Genomic DNA, 17,897 nt, shown 5'->3' with positions numbered 1-17,897 from the left:
TTTCTGGGTTCCTTTTTTTTTTTTATTTCCCTACCTTCAACCTAAAATGGAGAAAAATTACCTGGCATTAAAACAAGCAATGCTTCTACACCTTCAGAGCACACACCAATACATGAACAGAAGAGACAGACCTGTTTCTGATGGTAGAGATCTGATGCTGCAGAGAACAGTGTGTTAGCTGTGTTTTAACAACACTGCTAATTTTACAGGCAAAACCAGCCCATTGTCTTCAAGATGCATACCTACAGTTACCTGGATGTGATGGAGGGTGTGAGCTTGCAGAGGTCCTGGATGCCTGGCGCCCTGCTTGCTCTGTGAGCACTGGACTCCTGAAAATCCCAAGAGATACAAGTCCTACCTTTCCTGCCCTTGGTCTTCCCTTCTTTCCTTTCAGGGATGTGTGCACTAGCAGGTACCTGCCTAGAAATGTACACAGCAACGATGGTAATCAACAGAGTAACTTAAGATGTGCTTGAGCTTCCCTTGATGTCAGTAAATCCAGGCTGAGTATCTTAATGAAACCACCCAGCTCCCAGAGAGTTCTACAAGGTCCATTTAAGGGATCACATTACACCGAATGCCAATTAGAGGATGATAATTGTCTTTTTCAATCTCAAAAACTACTTCTTTAGCAAAATAAAATCCTCACATATTCCAAATAACGTCTGTAATGCCTCATTAAGGAGAAATACATTTTAAAAAGGCAAATACATTTTAAAAAGGCTGCCCTATGTCTTGTGCTAAACATTATGACTCTAGCATGACAATTTCAGCTTCAGTTAATTACAGGCTAATTGTTAAACCTCAGAAGAGGGAGTTTCAGTAACTGATGCTGGAGCTCCTATTACTGCTTGTGAGAGCTGCTTCTACTTAGTTAGGCCAAATAAGAGCTCCTAGGGGTGCCACTCCAGGCTTTGGTGGCCAGAATTTCACTCGTTAAGAAAGTGAGGTGCGTTTGGCTGGCTGCAGGATTCCCTGGATTTATTGCATTGCCACCTAGTGGCGCACTACACTGTGATCACCAAACACGATTCCACGGATATACATAAATGTACACAAATGCACCTCCTCTGCATGAAAAAGCAGAGCCCCGGAACAAGGATAGGCAGAGAGATGGCAGAGATGCACTTTACCTCAGAGAATTGCTGTCCTCAGAAATCCCAGGTCACTCTAAGGGATCACGTATCTCTTAAGAAGGCTGGGCTGTGAACAGTGCTGGTTGTGCTCACCAGTTACATGTGCCCTAAAAGCTTTCTGCAGTCCCAGAGGCCAGGTTTGACTTTGCCACGAACGCTGGCAGACTGTAAGAGGATACGGAGGTGCAGCGTTCAGCACGCACGGGGAGTGCACGGCCCACAAAGCAGAAGCTGCCTTCTCAGGGGAGGTGCTGCTGATTGTACAACGAGTAACACACATTGCTTCATATTCAGCATCCAAAGAGGAAAAAAAAGCGGGAGGAGAACAGAGATTATTGTTGGGAGACAAAAGGCTATTTCACAGAGGCAGATGGCAAAGATAGGAACAGCCAACACCAGCACTGCTGTAATCTCAGAGGTGAAAACCTCACCTTGCAGCTCCCCCTGCACAGGCTCCGCCAGTGCAGGGATCCCAGTGTAGCCTGGATTTTGCTTGAAAATGAAAATCTTACTTCCCTGAGGCAGGTTTATGCAAAAAGCTCACAGAGCCTTAATGTCACATCACTCTGCCCTCCTTTAGTGAGTAGCTTTTGATTTTCCTCTCTTTTACTGTCTGACTCCCACACATCCTTCCTGCATCTAGTTTGGAAGGGAAGCAGCAGAACTCTTCTCCATCACAGTTCTTTGCAGCACTCACTGCTGACTATTTCCCACACACCATTTGTACAATATCCGATGCGATGGTGTTTGCAAAACAGGGACGCAGGCACAGAAACACACCCACTCTCACACCTTCGGGTTCCCGCTTCTCGCTCAGTCCCGCTTACACTTACACGTCTACTGACTCTCAGCATCTTCCCTAAGCACATTCCAGATCCTCCTGGATCTCCTACACCTTGAATTTCAGCCTGATCTCACAGTCTGCCCTTCTTGCTGAAATCCAGCCTCACCCTGCCTCCCTCGATGATAGTTTGTACAAGTGGCCCCACAGTGGAAGGGCAGGGCAGGAGCCCTGGCAGCCTGTGCTTGCTGCACCAGCACCTCTCATCTCAGCCACAGACTGACACAGGCTGGTCTGACAGCAACCAGCACCTGCCTTGCTCCAGCCTGAATTCCAGCATTCATTATCAGTACAAAAGGGCACGCTGCACACACCAATGGTCTCTTTTTGACAGGAGACTGAAAAGTCTCTTCCATTTACTGCAGTAAATGAGGTTAGTAAACTCTCCTGGCTGAGAGAAGTCTCTTAATTACTTTCATCAGCCAGGCCATACTTTTAATACTTGATCTTAGTATTCAAGCTGTCAAGAGAAGGCGAGTGTTGCCAAATAGTATATTGAGGCTTTGGATGGTGACAGCAATGGGTACTTTTTCACTGGCACAGAAAGAAAGAAGAAAATGAAATGAACAATCTGGGACCATTTCAAGTCAATTGCTCTTTGATTAAAATATTTCCAAGTGCTGGATTTCCAGTAGATCCAGTGAATCCAGCAGGGACAGTTAACAAAAATCACTCTGGCAACTCCAGGTGAAGCACCTGAATTTATTATTTCTACTAGCAATTCTAAGAAACAATTTGCTAAATACAATCCTACTGAAAACATGGATACTTCTGAGCCTACTCCTGAGGTAGACTCCTGGCACAACCCTCCTGGTCATGTTCTCTCTGGAAACAGAAAATGAAGCAAAACTACCTGTCACTTTTTAAATCTAAATTATTGTTTGTGCTGACACAAGCATCAGAGCTTGCTAGCTAGCTTTAAATAGGCCAAAGGGTGAAGAGTCATGGCCAAATATTGCATTCCTGAGGATGGCAACACACCAGTGTAGCATGGGCAGTGTTTCAGTCTATTCACTCTCCCTTTGTATGTGTGACACCGCCATGTGGAATACAATATGGAAGCTTCCATAGATCTCCCATGATTTGTTTTTCAGAAAGCATCAGGTTTTTTGGGCTAAAGCCATGCAGATAAGCAGCTTCACTGCATACTTTGGCCTGTGCAATACTGTGCTCTTCAAAGCAGCAAGGCAGATGCCCAAAGATCAGCTACCAAGCACAACGAGCCAAGAGCATTTGTGAAATTGGCTTCCTCCTTGGAGAGCTTCAGATGGCAAAACTGCTATGGGACCAAAACAGACAGAGGGCAGAGAGGAAGATAACCCAAAGAAGGGTTATTTTCACCAGTCAGTATCACTTCAAAGCTGCATGAGAGGCAAGGAGTGCATCATTGTACACAGACCAAAAGGTCCACTGGAAAGGACAGTCTGATGAGTCTCATCCCATAGCTCTATTCATTGTTCAAGTTAAGGATTTAGCAATACAAAATTTCCCTAGCCTAAGACAGCTGCACTTGTCAAACTAAAACATACATTTCTCAACTTCCTTACCATCATGTTTAGAGTGGGAAATCCTGTAACATTTTTAATTCCCTGTTGACTGAACAGAAGAAGCAGGGAAAAACCAGAAGGCTTTAGAGTTTGATAAGACCTAAGAGCCTGTTGTTGCATCAGAGACTTTCAAAGCAACAGCCGTGTTGAAGCTGAAAAGGGAAAAGCACATAGCAATAACTAGAACACAAAACTGTGCTAATACAGCCAAACACTGGGCTTGGGGAAAATCTGCTGCTCTTCTACCTGCCTTCACAGGGGTCAAATCACATCCTCCCGTGCACAGGGACCGTGCTACACACTTGTAGCCAATACTCACGGATCAGCTGGTTTGAGAGTCAAGCTAGGAGAGTTCTTCCCCACCCTGCAAGCCAATAGCCTTTGAGTGGCAGTAAATCATTAAAATATACAAAGCCCGGCTTCATCTCTGCCTCCTTGCGTGACTAGTAGCAATTTTAAAGATTACTTCAGGGTTTTTAAAGTGGCTTCCTGCTCCAGCAAAATCAAATTTTGCAGAGCTGCAATACTGTCTTCCTTTTGTGATGGAGAAGCAGCAACCTGGGCCTCACCCCAGCAGCAGCAGGAGTCAATGCAGGCCAGGCTGGAACCCATGCACAGTGCAGAACAAGAGGGGCACCTCCACTTGCCCACAAGGCTCTCCCTGGGGCTGTGTGCACCGTGGAAGATGCACAGAACAGCCTTTCCTAGAGACAAGCACTGGGGCAGGAATGGGCCTCCCCTGCCTCGCCATCGGCACACGTTGATGCAGTCACCAGGTTTGCACACAGTCTTTAATCCGTGTTACAGAGTGAGCCTTAAGCAAATATTTACAAAGAGCTCTCTGCTGCTGGTTAGTGCCTGCAATGCAAAGATCTAGGACTCTTTTCTGTATTATTTTACTGGTTTAGACTGTTTGATTTGTGAAACTTATGCAGTTTTCACAGTAATCTTAAGACAGTATCCAGGAACATTGGATTTTGCTGTGTTGGATAAATATCATTATTCCTTCTAGCCATGACAGGAGAAACTCAAACTGCTGAAAGAAGCATTCCTTGGGAAAATCACGGATCAGCTCTAACATAAGCAGGGGCAGATGGTGCACGCTCTTTGACTCTTGCTGGGCCTGTTTGAATCTGCCAAGTGAAGACTGGAAATGTGTTCCTCAGACATACAGGCTTGAAGGGAAGAAATACAAACACCTCCAAGCACTCACTTCAGCCAGGACACCATCCAATAAGCATGGAAGGCTTATACCAAACCATCAGTTAATATCAAACCATCCCCAGCACTGAGAGGCATCACCACATCCCACACCCAACCGCCGTCCTCCAAAACACGTCTGCAGCATGTGGCTCGGGAGAGCTCGGGTATCTGCAGCGAATAGAAACAAAATTTACTATGAAACATACAGGAAGCACAGCTTTATCACACTGGAAATGTCTAGAAAAATACCACTGCTCAGATTTCCTGCAGGAATATTGTGCCAGGCACTCAGCAGCGCCAAAATCGAACTCTGCTATGTGGCACTGCTTGTTCTGTGTATAAATGGAGATCATCACTGCTGGCAAGAAAGATGACTCTGCTTAATTTTAGTTTCTTCTAATTCAACACAGGATGCTCAGTGAGTTCATGCACTATGAGATTTCAGTATTTCATTTAAAACTGTACTTATACGTGGCTTAACTCCTGACATAACATGAAAACTCATTGCAGCATTCCTGTGTACTTTCCATTTTTTTTTAAATATGTCAGAGACCTTTCCAAGATTTAACAAATCCAAGTGCAATTAAAATGAGTGAGGTAGGACATGAGTTTTAAAAAACACCACAATATATCAACCATCGCAATATACATAATTCATATACTGCTTACACAGTGTACCTAATTATTAAAATATTAGTAATTATCCATACTACTTGTTCTGTCTTTCCCCTCCATCACAGTGAAATCAACAGAACTTCAATTACACAAGTTAGTTTCTCATTCTTAGACTCTAAAAATTGTTGCCCTGTCATGTTGGGCTGCACAGTGCATGGGAATGCTGTAGGTTTTTTTCCAAGTCACAAAGACTTTAATGGCATAAACCCAAGATAATACATTTCTTAATCCAAAATTTTGCAGCAAAGTTGATTAGAATGAAGTTCTCTTTCACATACAATCACCAGCCTGCACTGCACAGATCATTTTTGACAGCAATTGTTAATGCAACACAAAAGTAGTGTAAACAACAGTGCTACTTTCTCTAGTGATCCTGTCTTTCTCCTTAGGCATATACTCATTTTTCTTCTCCCTGTGGTATAACTGGGAGTGGTTCAACAACAATCCCAGGTCCTATCAAGGTACAAAGCACCAAGGAGATCTGTGCAATAACAAAACAAAGTCTAGAATAGTCCTAACCTGCTAAAAGATCATGCAAAGAACAGGAGGAGTAACAATGAAAAAAAAAACTAAACTAAAAATCTAAACTATAAAGATATTACCATCTTTACATTCCTGAATATTTTTATCAGGAATATAAACACCTTTGTGTTTTATAAATTGAATAAACATAAAAATGAAAATTACAAAGAAGGTAGAGAGACTCTTGCCAGCCAACTGTGGCAGCAGGACTCTACATTACTCTAGAAGGAGCTTGTTCAACTGGTACATTACACCTGAAAACACCTCAGATGGCGTTTCTGTTTGTCTTAATCAAGACAAAGACACCAAAATGTCACAAAGGCAATTAAACACAGTGCTACCTCACTTGGAATTACGACTTCTTGAGTGAGGGAATCTCTCCACACACATCAGGCCAGCAGGAGCAGCAGGACTCATGGAAAGCCCATCTCCTGTGGCACCGGCATCAGCACAGAGCGAACAGACCACACAGTCTGAAACCTGAGCTCATTCATCAAGTTTCCAAATACATGGCTACCTGTTTTTCTTGACATTTTTGAAGGGGATCAAGAGGGATGACCTTAGTGTGGGGCTTTTCTCAGTGCTATGGTGAGTGGCTACAGCCTCTCCTCTGCGCTATACAAGTCCTCGCATTATGATCCTGAATAAAAAATACAAGCCTACAAAAATCACAAACGCGTCAAGAGATCCACAATCAAAACTCAAGACTTTGCCTCTTTTTTGGAATTTAAGTAAATTAAATTATGAGAATTCCAGTGGGCTTGAGATCCACAATGCAACCCCATAGTAAAAATTTTTATAGAACGCAAACGAAGATAAGTTCTGATCATCCACTAGAATAAGCCGCTATACCCACCTCTCCGGTATCATACTTTTTAAGGGAATACTGTGAAAAAACCTACAGATTTCAATGATTTAATACCTTCACTGTACAGTCTTATCTGAGGCTGTAATGTAATACCTCTTGCTGGAAACATGCTCTCATCAGGCAGAATGCCCTCAAATCAAGCCATCGAAACCAATTTCACTGATGACGCCATTTTCTTATTTCTTTCGCTGCCATTTTAGCATCGTGGTTACTCCACATTTCCTCGAGAAGTAGCTGTGCATTCTCCCTGCTCTAAAAGGAAACCATGCTCGAATAACACGGTGACAAATGAAACCTGTGTGCTGAATTTCTGCCCGTGTCACGTCCCTGCATGGCAGGGGCAGGGACGAAGCACAGTTGCCACTGCAGACCACACCTCAATTCCCTGTACTGGGAGCTGGCGAGGAGTCTCCTAAGAAGGTGCAAGCTAAAAAAGCAGCCACTGGAAATCCAGGGACGCCACAGGAAAAATTGATACAACTGAGGAAAGAGGAGTGTCCACCTCTGTATTGCTCCAAACCCCACAGAAAACACTGGCTAGTAAGGGAGTAGTTTGAAAAGAGAAGCAAAAGGCATAAAGGAGGCACACAGACAAGCTTGCAGTGTCTGCTGTTGGACTAATTGTAAATTAGCATTAACATTCAGGCAACCACAAAAACCCACTAACCTAGCAGCAGAAAATTCATTTCTCAGTATCACATCCAAAAGCCAAACAGCCACCCCAATCAATCAATCAATCAAGTATTCCTTATCCCAAAATGACATTTCTGATGGATCACCAGCAAGAGGGGCAAATTGTTAAACAATCCTGCTACTCATTAACACCCAGCCTCCTCTAATTCACTTCTAAAATTTTATTGCAGTCCTTCAGTCCCCCCCATCCCTTGCCCCTTGCTAAGCACTTTATCCTTCTGTTTGTCTGTCTGGGAATGTGTAACCTTGCTGTTTGCGAGAAACAAGGATGCTCTCAGGATTTTTTGAAAACCAAAACATGATCGATATGTCCACATCTTTTCCTTTGCAATTTCAGATGAGCTGAAACAGTTAAATGCCTTCAAGTTAGTCTGAAACTGTAGGTAAAAAACAGTAATGAAAAAATCGGTTCTCTTTACCTCCTCTGGATTCAAGTAGTGAGCCTGGCAGCACTGAGCCTGACACTGTCCCTGTTCTCAGGCTGACTCAAGCGGAAAGATTTCGGCTGCTGTGCCCCCATCCCACAGCTGAAAGCCTGCATGCTGACTCCCTGAACGTTCCTGAGGAGCATGAGTTATCTTTCTGCTCCATGAAAAGAAAAGCCAAGCAGCATCTTTCAGCCTCCATCTGCATTTCAGACAGAAAGCGAGGCAGGCAGCGAATGCTCATTGCCTCAAAGGGACAACGCCTGCTTCAGACATCAAAATCCTGTCAGCACTGGAAATGCGACAACCAAGTTACACCGGGATGCACACCCTGAACCAGCATGGGTGGCTTAGCCCAGGGCTGTACCTCCACAAAAGGGGTTCCTATAACATTTCTACTGCAGTTTGAAGTCTCTCAGAAAAACCCATACAGGGAAAGAAAACCCTTCCCAAGTTATATTTACTTTATTTCGCTTATAGTGGCTAACATGACAAAGAGACAGGATTACATTCATTGTAGTGTGAAGAAGAATGTAGGCTGTTTTTTCTTTTTAATACACACTGGAACGTCAAGAAAATGTGCAAATTTGAAGTTCAGCCCTCTTAAATAACATGAGATGATTTGGCAAAATCATCCACCTGAGTTAAAAAAAATAAGCCCAAGTTACCTACCCCATTCTTCCTCAGTATTTGTAAATAAATCATAGCTACTTTGTTCACCTAATAGCTATTTTCAACATAACACCTTATCCCCAGGATAAATATAAATATTTTATTGACAGTGAAAGCAAGCAATTTGGAGTTCATACATGTCACGATATCTTTAAATCCTGAATTTAAACATGCCATGGTCTTTAGAAATGGTTTTTCTTCACTATATTACTGATACATTTTACAAAGTTAATTATTTAAATTACATATGAATTATTAATTACAGATCATTAAACTAAGAAACAGAAGTCTGGAATATACCTGTTATAATTATAGAACTTATATTTTAAAATGTTAGATATTAAAGAGCTCAGAGAAAAAAGCATACACTCAAATTCTCTGCTGCAATAAATATGTTACAATAAACACTTTATCCTTTTTCAGCTTATTTCTCCTATTGTGTAATAAACCTAAGGTTTAAACTTTCCAGACTTGGGGCATGAGGCCGGTGTGCTGAGGATACACCACAGACAATAGGTTTCCATTTTTCTCCTCTGGCTGTACTCCACCCTGGCTAAGGAACTGTCTAGCAGTGCATGCCTTTATTTGCGCCTTGCATTAACAAGGCACACAAGCTTTCGGACTTTAATGTAAATTAAATGTCAAGTGCAGATGCTGCCAACAGATATCACGGAAAACCCTGCTCTAAGAGACCTATAGCTAATTATTCTTTACAGTGGCTCAGTCATTCTTTTCATACATTAATTTATGGAGCTTAGTTGAAGTCTGTCTCCCACCCACTTCAAACAAAGGAAAATAATTTGCCACACTGCACTAACTGCAAGGATAACTGAGCCGTATCCCATACAGGGTCAGTGGGGATGGGATGGTTTCCTCCATGTTTTTACACAGGCAAACCACACATTTAATTGTCCTTTACTTGATTTTTTGCTGAGCTGCTTTGTGGAAAAACCCCTCTTTGCACATGTAATCTGGTTGGAGAGAGGCAACTTTTTGGCCATGCTATGCCACTGTTCCACGTCTTCCCTCTGAGCATTTCTCAGTTGATAAAAGGAAGAGTGCCGAACATGGCACACAGGCAGCTTAATATTTGGGGCGGGCACCCCAAAGGAGGCAAGTCACTCTACTGCAGGAGCCCAGGTGCCATCCCAGCACAGTATGTTTTATTGAACTGCTTCCTTCCATATACAAAAATAGAACTGAATGAAAAGGAGAAAAATCAACCCACCCGGTACTTTTGTCCCCCTACCAAAGCCAGGCAGAGCTCCTGGTTTCATGCAGCCTCTAAGTCCCCAGATCAGAGAGTATTAAATGAGCTGCCACCCACCCAGCTAGTCATGACCAACACATTTATATAAAATGTTAATTCCCTGCTTCCCTTTACTATGACTTTACTGGATTAACCCTTTTCATAATGTATCCTATTCACTTGAACAAGAGGTGGGACCTAGGCTACAAACTCCAGTTGACTAAGTAAATATGCTTTCACCACCTCATTTAAGAAATTAACAAAAAAGAAGCAAATCTCCACGTATCTTCATTTGCTATGAAAGAATAGAAATATTTTCTCTCTTATTTTTGTCTTACACTTGAAATCCTTACTTAAAAATAAGATTCAAGAAAGTTTAACGTGTCTTCTAAATAAATCATAAGTGCACATGTAAGAACAGGGGAAACAGAATGGACCAACATCTCTGCACCACAATGAAAGCAGGAGAAAAAAAAATCATAATCATGTAGCATCTTTATTTTTTGTTTAAAATACTTCCATAGACTTTTCATAGCCCAGGGAAGAAAAATCAGGAATAAAGGCATTCAGAAAGTTATGCTACTGTATTTCTGCTTAAATGAAAAGCAAAGTCAGCAATGTCAAGAGGGTCTTTAAAAAGGCAACACAAATGAAACCCAAAGCAGACGCTGGACTGCCCCACCCAACAGCTGCTCTAGCGAAGAACATTGGAAGGTAAAGGCACAGACCTTCCCATTTCTTTTCTGTGAGCAAAGGACCTTTTCTCCAAAACTACCCACCTGTTCTCTTTCATTACTCTCTTACAAATTAAAACAACCTGCAGCAAGAGTACAAAGAAAAACCACCATAAAAGACACCTGAAGGAAAACTCTCTCTTATCAAAGCAAGCTTTTTACCCTCATTTTATATATTTTAAAAGACAGACATTCCTACCTGTAGATCTCAGTACTGAGGAGTTACAAACCTGTTAATGCTGGCTGTTAACTGCCACACTTCAGCTGCCTGATATTTAGGCTTACACAGCTGTATCTCTCTCTATTAATGTTCAAGTATTCTCATCTTAAAAAAAAATATATATAAATCAAACCTGCAAGTCCTGAAATGGCTGAGACAGTCAAGAGTCCAGCAAGACAATAAGAAAGCAGCTGCTTTCCACGGCTGAACACCACTGCCTGTAAAGCATCTATGTATTTTTTTCCAGTGGTGCTTTATTCAAATTCTAGGAAAAGCATCAGTCTGAAACCAGTAACTGATGGGAGTAACAGTTTATAGGTTACAGAAGGATATTTTATTGTTAACGGACTGTACCATGTAGGAATTAGGAGGGGGTGAGGCGGCAGGCAGGCAAAAGCAGAGAGATGCTACTATTTTTTTTTCCCCGAGCCGCTGCAATTACCCTGATGTGAATTTTTGATGACTTCCGACATATTGCATGGTTAATAATCGTTTCAGCTGTCATGTTTGGTTAATGTGGAAAATGCATTTGCTGCATTGTGATGCAGCACTCCAGCCACAGATTGTAACACCAGTTCTGAAGCTATTCCCTTAACTGAGCTGCATGAATTTGCACATACCATGAGGCTGAAATAAATGGTAGTTTGATTTTTATACAGCAACTGAAAGCTTCTGCCATTTTAGACCTGCAGAGCTGTTGGTACAACTTGTACAGGCAGATAATTTTACTGCATATTAATTGCTGTCGATGCTCTTTAAAGGGGAGCTTTGATTCTCCATTGTTTTTGCCGTGTTTGGTTATTCAGCAGTTAAAAGACTGAGATACTATTTATGTTAAACATTGCACATTTTTGTAGCTTTACACAGGTTATTTAATTGGAAGCATATATACATCAATGAAACTGTCACCACTACAGAAATGCAGCCTTGTTATTCATAAAGGCTCAACCTACTTCTTCCTCCATATGATATTTAAGAGTGCGTGTATATATAACCTTGTCTTACAAATGATTGCACATGAGGTGTGAAAATAAAATGATTGCACGTAAGGGGTGAAAATATGCTGCTTACAATCAAATAAAGAGAATTTTATTTGCAAAGTACCACATCTTCACCTACACTTTAAACATCAAACAGTAAAGTATAAGGTTACATAAATACTTGTGCGTGCCTTTCACTGTCACCAAGAGAAAAACAATGCTGCAAGCAATCATGCAATTACAAGAGGAGATGTAAAACAGCAGAGATGAAACCATGCTAAGAGCCAGTCACCCGATGATTAAAGTCAGGCCAGTGTATTCCAGCAGTCAGGTGATGGTGCCATCATTACAGTGCAGAAAGCCATGGAAAAATCGAGAAACAGACCACCCCCATCTTCAAGAAAAAAAATTAGAAGCACCAAAGGAATAAAGAATGCACTTGCTAATATGCCAAACGTACAACCATGAAAAAGCATTTCACAGAATGTGTGTGTAACACTATTGGGAAGTTACTGTCACAGGTCCCAAGTGCACATTTAACCCATGGTGCCAACCCAGCTCCAGTCTGCAAACTGCTGGTGACACTCCTAAATTCAAAGTTCATTCTTTTTAAATTCCAGAACAACGGCCCTGCTGCCACATCACTTCATTTCACAGTTCAGTAATTCTGCTCACAAATGCACATCTTCAATTTGCAAACACACACATGCAAAAAAAATCCAGACTTGGGATGTCTGCGTTTAACGAAGAACAAAAAGCTATCAGGAGAATGTTTTACTGTGCATGAACACTGACATACCTACAGAATCACCACCAATTCATTCTTTCCACTTCTGTTTTAATTGAAACACTGCAATGTCTATGTTAGACATGAAATATCAGAAAATATGGTGCAGGACATTTTATATGGTAAAAACAGGAGTCTCTGAATTAACATTGTACTCTCTGGTTTGGGAGCAATTCCCATTAACAGGGTTATGTCTGCAGAAGGTGCTCTGTGGCTCAGGCTCACCTACCCCAAAGGCATTGATGCACCTTGCACAATTCAGAGTTTTGCTGGTGGCAGAGTGATCTCTTAGAGTGTGTTTTGGCTTTGAAATTAACAAACTTTATCTTAAAGGTGATTTTCCTCAAGTGACTGCAAGGAGCAGTCCCTCCCTGCTTGCGACCAAATCAACACTGAATATCTGAATCCTCCCACCAGGCATTTCATGAGTGGAGAAGACAGGTCTGAGTCCAACATTCTTAGAGGAAAACTGCTGTCAGTTGTATTGCAGGGAAAATTATTGATCACAACCAGCTACACCCCATAGTGCAGGCAAAGTCCCTTTTGGGAGAGGAAGGTTAATACATTTGCAGGGATAATTTAACTCTGGCATTCCTCCTGCATTTCTGAGCATCCATGTCTGGCACCATCGCTGCTGCTGGGCTTGCTTCAGTAACTTGCCACTCACCTCACACACACTGCTCTGGTTTTGATGGCTTCTCCCCCTACTTACCTCTAGTCTGCACAACCCACGAGAGGTGCAGAGACAGAAGCACCAAGGATACACAGAGCTTTTGCTTCCTAGCCAAACTCTGAAACAGGTAAAGGTACCTGGAGGGACAGTCGACTCTTTAGGACAGACAGCAGCCCCCCAGGGATTTCAGCAGCACAATCATCCATCTGGAGCTGCTAGCCACAACTTTAAAGATGCTGCTTTTCTCAAGAGACATTATCTGTTATTTTCTGGCGATATAATGCCACTGCAGAAGCTCCTTGCAACTGCAGCTCTGTGCATTACAATCAGCACGATTATATATCTGTACTTTGTTTTACATATTGCATTAGCAGGGAAAGCCTTCCCGGTGTAGCTCAGCACAGCACTGTCTCCCATTACCTATGGATTTCTTAAAGCAACAGCTCTGAAGCATGTTATCAGAAACTGCCCACCCCAAATGGCTGTTAGTGTAAACAACTGTGAGTGCTAACCCAGCTAAGATGTCGGAGCTGCTATCTGTTTCACTGGCAATCAATTTAGTGGAGCGTTCAGTCAGCTCACGCATCAATCACTTCTGCACTCTGATGTGACTGTGGGAGGAGAAGAGGGAAAACTACTGTTCAGGGCTGCTGGGCCCCAGCTAAGGAAAACTGCAAAAGTCTTCCTTCTGAGTAGAAAGCATCATCTGTCTAAGAGAATGACAATGCAGAGAGAACACAGAAGCCACTGGAGTAAGAATATCCATCTCTGGGTCACGATCATTCCCCTCACTATTTCTGGGTGTTCACAATGACCTCCTGCCTTGCTACGTAAAGCTTCATCTCTGGAGTGTAGGAGATTCCTTCATCATGACTACAAAAAAAAAAATCAAAAGATGCAATCACCCTTACCTTAAAAAAAAAAAAAGACAAAACACCAACCATAAAACATGGTAGCCTGCAATCAATGATATAATCTCCTTTTCTTTCAGTCTTGCACTGGACAGGGATAAGGTGGAGAAGAGGACCAGCATATCTGGATCTGCTCCTGTATCAGTGCTGTTTTGAAGCTCTACAGTTTCAATGTCTGCTATTGCCGGTGAGCATTAGCCAGCAAAATTGAGAGATGTTGCTGGCAGTGAGTTGTAACAGTGATAGCTCCTTCCCAAAATTTCTTCTCTGCTTAATCCAGCAGTGTAGCAGCAGCAGCAAATACTGCACTGTCATACTGGCTCTGGAGAAAGTCTTAAAGCTGGTCCTCTCTGCAAGGCCAGCAGGGTGATTATCCAGCATTAATGACAGGCGAGGTCTCTTCCTCTGTCTTCAGCTCTGCACACTCATCATACCCCTTCAGAGGGATGCAGAAAGAACAGCCAGAGAGTTCAGGAGTCCAATCCAAGCCGGTTGTGGTGAAGAGAAGAAGAAGAAAACCCAGGCTAACGTTTCAACATCAATATGGTTATACTCACACACAAGCACAGCAGAGCAAAAAGTCAGGTTGAGTCTATCATGATGCGACTGGCCTGTCTAGCAGGGAATTTGGGCTTTGTTGCAAAGGGCTAACTTACAGGGACTAAGACAAATGAGCCATCCAGAGTCAAAACAAAAACTAGAACAGGGAAGTGACCAGGTCCAGTAACATGCAGTATCATCATCACAGGAGCCATCCTCCATCAGGGGAAAAACCACCAACGCTCACTGGGAGTTGCTGGCTTGTTAGAGAGCTCAAAGGAAACCTGAGTTTCAACACAGCTTCAGAACTAGATTTCTACCAAACAAGAGGCAGGATGTAAAGGCAGAGAGCAGGAAACACCCCTGAGAGAACCGACTGGGGACCAGTGCTTTGTGTGACCAGGCAGATACAGGGGAAGTGAAACAAATCCTATAAAATTAGAAGAGTGCTGGTCCCGAGCAGAGGAGAGGCGGGGGGGAGCCCAGCCAAGCAGAGGATTAGCACCAACACTGGCAGTGCTGTTACTGCCATCCACACCCCAATTAGTGGTATCATTTGTCCGGATGAATGGGGAACTTGCACTCAATTCGGCAATTTGACAGGGTGTCACTGAACTACCTCACGTCCATATTTATCCAAGAGGCAAGTGCAGGAACCAGTTTTAATTAGAGCCTGTTTGACAAAGAACCGAGGGTATTACCCATGCTCTCACCATCAAGCGATAATTGAGATGTAATCGTTTAAACAAAGAGCAACAAGTGTCCATTTACCCAAAGCCATTGTTAAATATCCACTAGGAGATTATTTTCAAAATTATGATGTGCCATGAATATGCAAACCACTTTCCATCTTTAGCATTGAAAAGAATAATCACCTTTTAAAAAAACTCACACCACCAAAAACCACAACTGAAAGCCAAACAGCTATTTTGCAGCAGAATTTGAGGAGTGTTTTAAACATGCCAATGCTAATTTAAAAGGAGGGGGGAGAGAAGTGATGGCTCTGCTTTGGGGCCATTAAACTCTGTCTGGAAAGCCCTCTTTTGTACAGCATTAGCCTGCTGTAAGTCTGTAATTATGAGGAGAATGTGTTAATTTTTAATTCAGATTGCTAACCCCTTTTTTATGTACAAACCCTGCATGTCAATCCCTCTTGCAGATGACTGTAAGCACCGACATGACCAAATTCAACCCTCGGTGGTAAAAGCACACTCTCCCTGGGAGGTTTGGCACCGTGCTTTGGAAAGCAGCTCAACCTCGTAGTGAAATAGCTCTTTTATAAACCTGTCACCCCAGCATCGCAGCAAGCAAATCCCCTCGACCCACAGCCTATTAAACCAGAACCATATGGCCACTGATATTCACACCTTCATTTCAGCATTCCTCTGTCTGGCTACTGAAATTCTAACACAGCTTCACAGGAAGCTGAATTCCCACGTCCCTCACATTCCCAAACACAGGGAAGCACAGGATGAGGAAGTTAACCTAACACTGCCTAGAGGCCCACACCAAGTTAATAGCTGTCAAACACTAAGCCCATCTTTCATCTCTTCTGACTCCTACTGATGCCAGCAATCCACAGAGGAACCTGACTTAAGAGCATGCTTTGACACAGTCCAGCAATGAATTATTAACTCCAGCAAGAGCTGCAAAGCGTCAGCTAGGAGCAAACATGAGCTTTCTGTGATGATTAACCAGAATGCAATTATCAATGCTCCTGCTTCTCACAAAATGTCTCCAAATTCCCCATGACATAAAGTCCAGAAGGCACCACACAGAAATGCACATCCACATGCATGAAAGCAGAAACAATTCTGTGCTTTTACCATTTTTTCTTCAGGGTTATAGTACCAGCTGTGAGTGGTCTGAGAGCAATTATACACGGACTTGCAGCACTAACAGAAGAGTCATATATGCAGAACCAAGTCCATATTTTTAATTTCCACAGCAATTCAATCCATCTTGGACTGGATAAAACACAGTCACAGAAACTCGCCTGCAGATTCAGAACCCTCCTTGGCCATGTTACATCACATAGCACAAGCTGTTTGCAGCTCAGGGCATGACTGGGCAAGGAGAAGCAGCTGTGGCTCCCAGCCTGCTCACCAGTAGTAGACAGATGAAGATAGATGCATTCACCCCTTAGGATGATGAGTGCTACACAAAAGGGCAGCCCAGCCTCCTTCCGAAACACATGGGTCCAGCCTGCCAGCTGGGTGTAAGATATGGGGCTCCAGCAGCATTCCCACACCCAGGAAGAACAACTCCCTCAATTCTCTGACAAAGGAATCCAGACAGCTTCCCATATTAAACCACAAGGTGCCAAGAGGCAACAAACACTAGTGATGGACCTAAAAAGACCTGCTGAATCCCAGAATGCAAAGGATGTTTGCTTGGAATGGGGTGCCATGCCATTCTGAAATTAGCAGTGAAAAGCCAGGATGAAGACAGTATTTTAGGTTTTTCTTAGATGAGAAGCTCAATTTGCACTTTTCCTTTAATTACAGCTACCAGTTCTGAACAAAGTGGCACTAGAACTGCTGGCCAGCATGGCAAATGAACATCCACAAGCACACAGGCTAAAGTGAACAACAGCAGTTATATGGCAGCTTTGTAAAACCATCCTTGCATTCCTCATAGTGAAAGTACGACTGAAATCAGTACTGGCATCTCAGCAGGCTTAATTAGAAGTCAGGTCTACTCTATTCAGGTCTTTATAGTGTGCTCATTACATTAATATCCAAGGGCCTTCCAGTCCTGCATTAAGTGACATGACTAACATCTGCCAGTGTTGTTTGTTCTCTTCTCCATTTCCTGGAGGAGTGGAAACACAGTGTTTAAGCAGATCACAGAATACCCAGAGACCGGGAAGGGAGATTCCTTCAGCCCTGGATCACACAGAGCACGGCCATGTCTGCTTGGTTAATGGTTTCATATCATAGTCATCAGCAGAATGATTAAGCAGCTACACATATTAAAACCATCAGGTCTCCTGCCAGCAGCATTTCCATGCAGGATTGACATGATTGGAAGACAAACAAAAATCTGTCCTTTGTGGACCAAATTAAGTCATTTAGAGTTTCATCATTTCATTTCTCTGCCTGAATCTCCTTGCCTTGTCGTCTTACATTAGATAATGGTGAGGATACAATTTCCAGCAGAGGAAATAAAAGTATCCTTCTGTTGAATTTGACTAAAAGGCACAACAAAGGTATGAACAG

At 42.7% G+C, this 17,897-nt stretch overlaps 1 protein-coding gene across 4 annotated transcripts in view; it reads right to left on the bottom strand.

Moving 5' to 3' along the window:
* Window positions 1-17,897, bottom strand: part of NUP93 (nucleoporin 93) — a 76,402-nt gene that overhangs the window by 31,997 nt on the left and 26,508 nt on the right. The window contains exon 1 of one of the 4 annotated variants that reach the window (XM_071440502.1): window positions 10,919-11,095. The exons of the other annotated variants lie outside the window; for them this stretch is intronic. The gene's annotated coding sequence lies outside the window, so the exon portion shown is untranslated. Of the gene's footprint in view, window positions 1-10,918; window positions 11,096-17,897 lie in introns of those variants that run through there. 4 annotated transcript variants of the gene reach the window in all.

Source organism: Agelaius tricolor, unplaced genomic scaffold (genome assembly GCF_023055355.1).
Source record: "Agelaius tricolor isolate 1412-34295 unplaced genomic scaffold, bAgeTri1.0.p SCAF_15, whole genome shotgun sequence".
Taxonomy (NCBI): domain Eukaryota; kingdom Metazoa; phylum Chordata; class Aves; order Passeriformes; family Icteridae; genus Agelaius; species Agelaius tricolor.
This window is presented reverse-complemented; position numbering and strand designations above follow the sequence as displayed.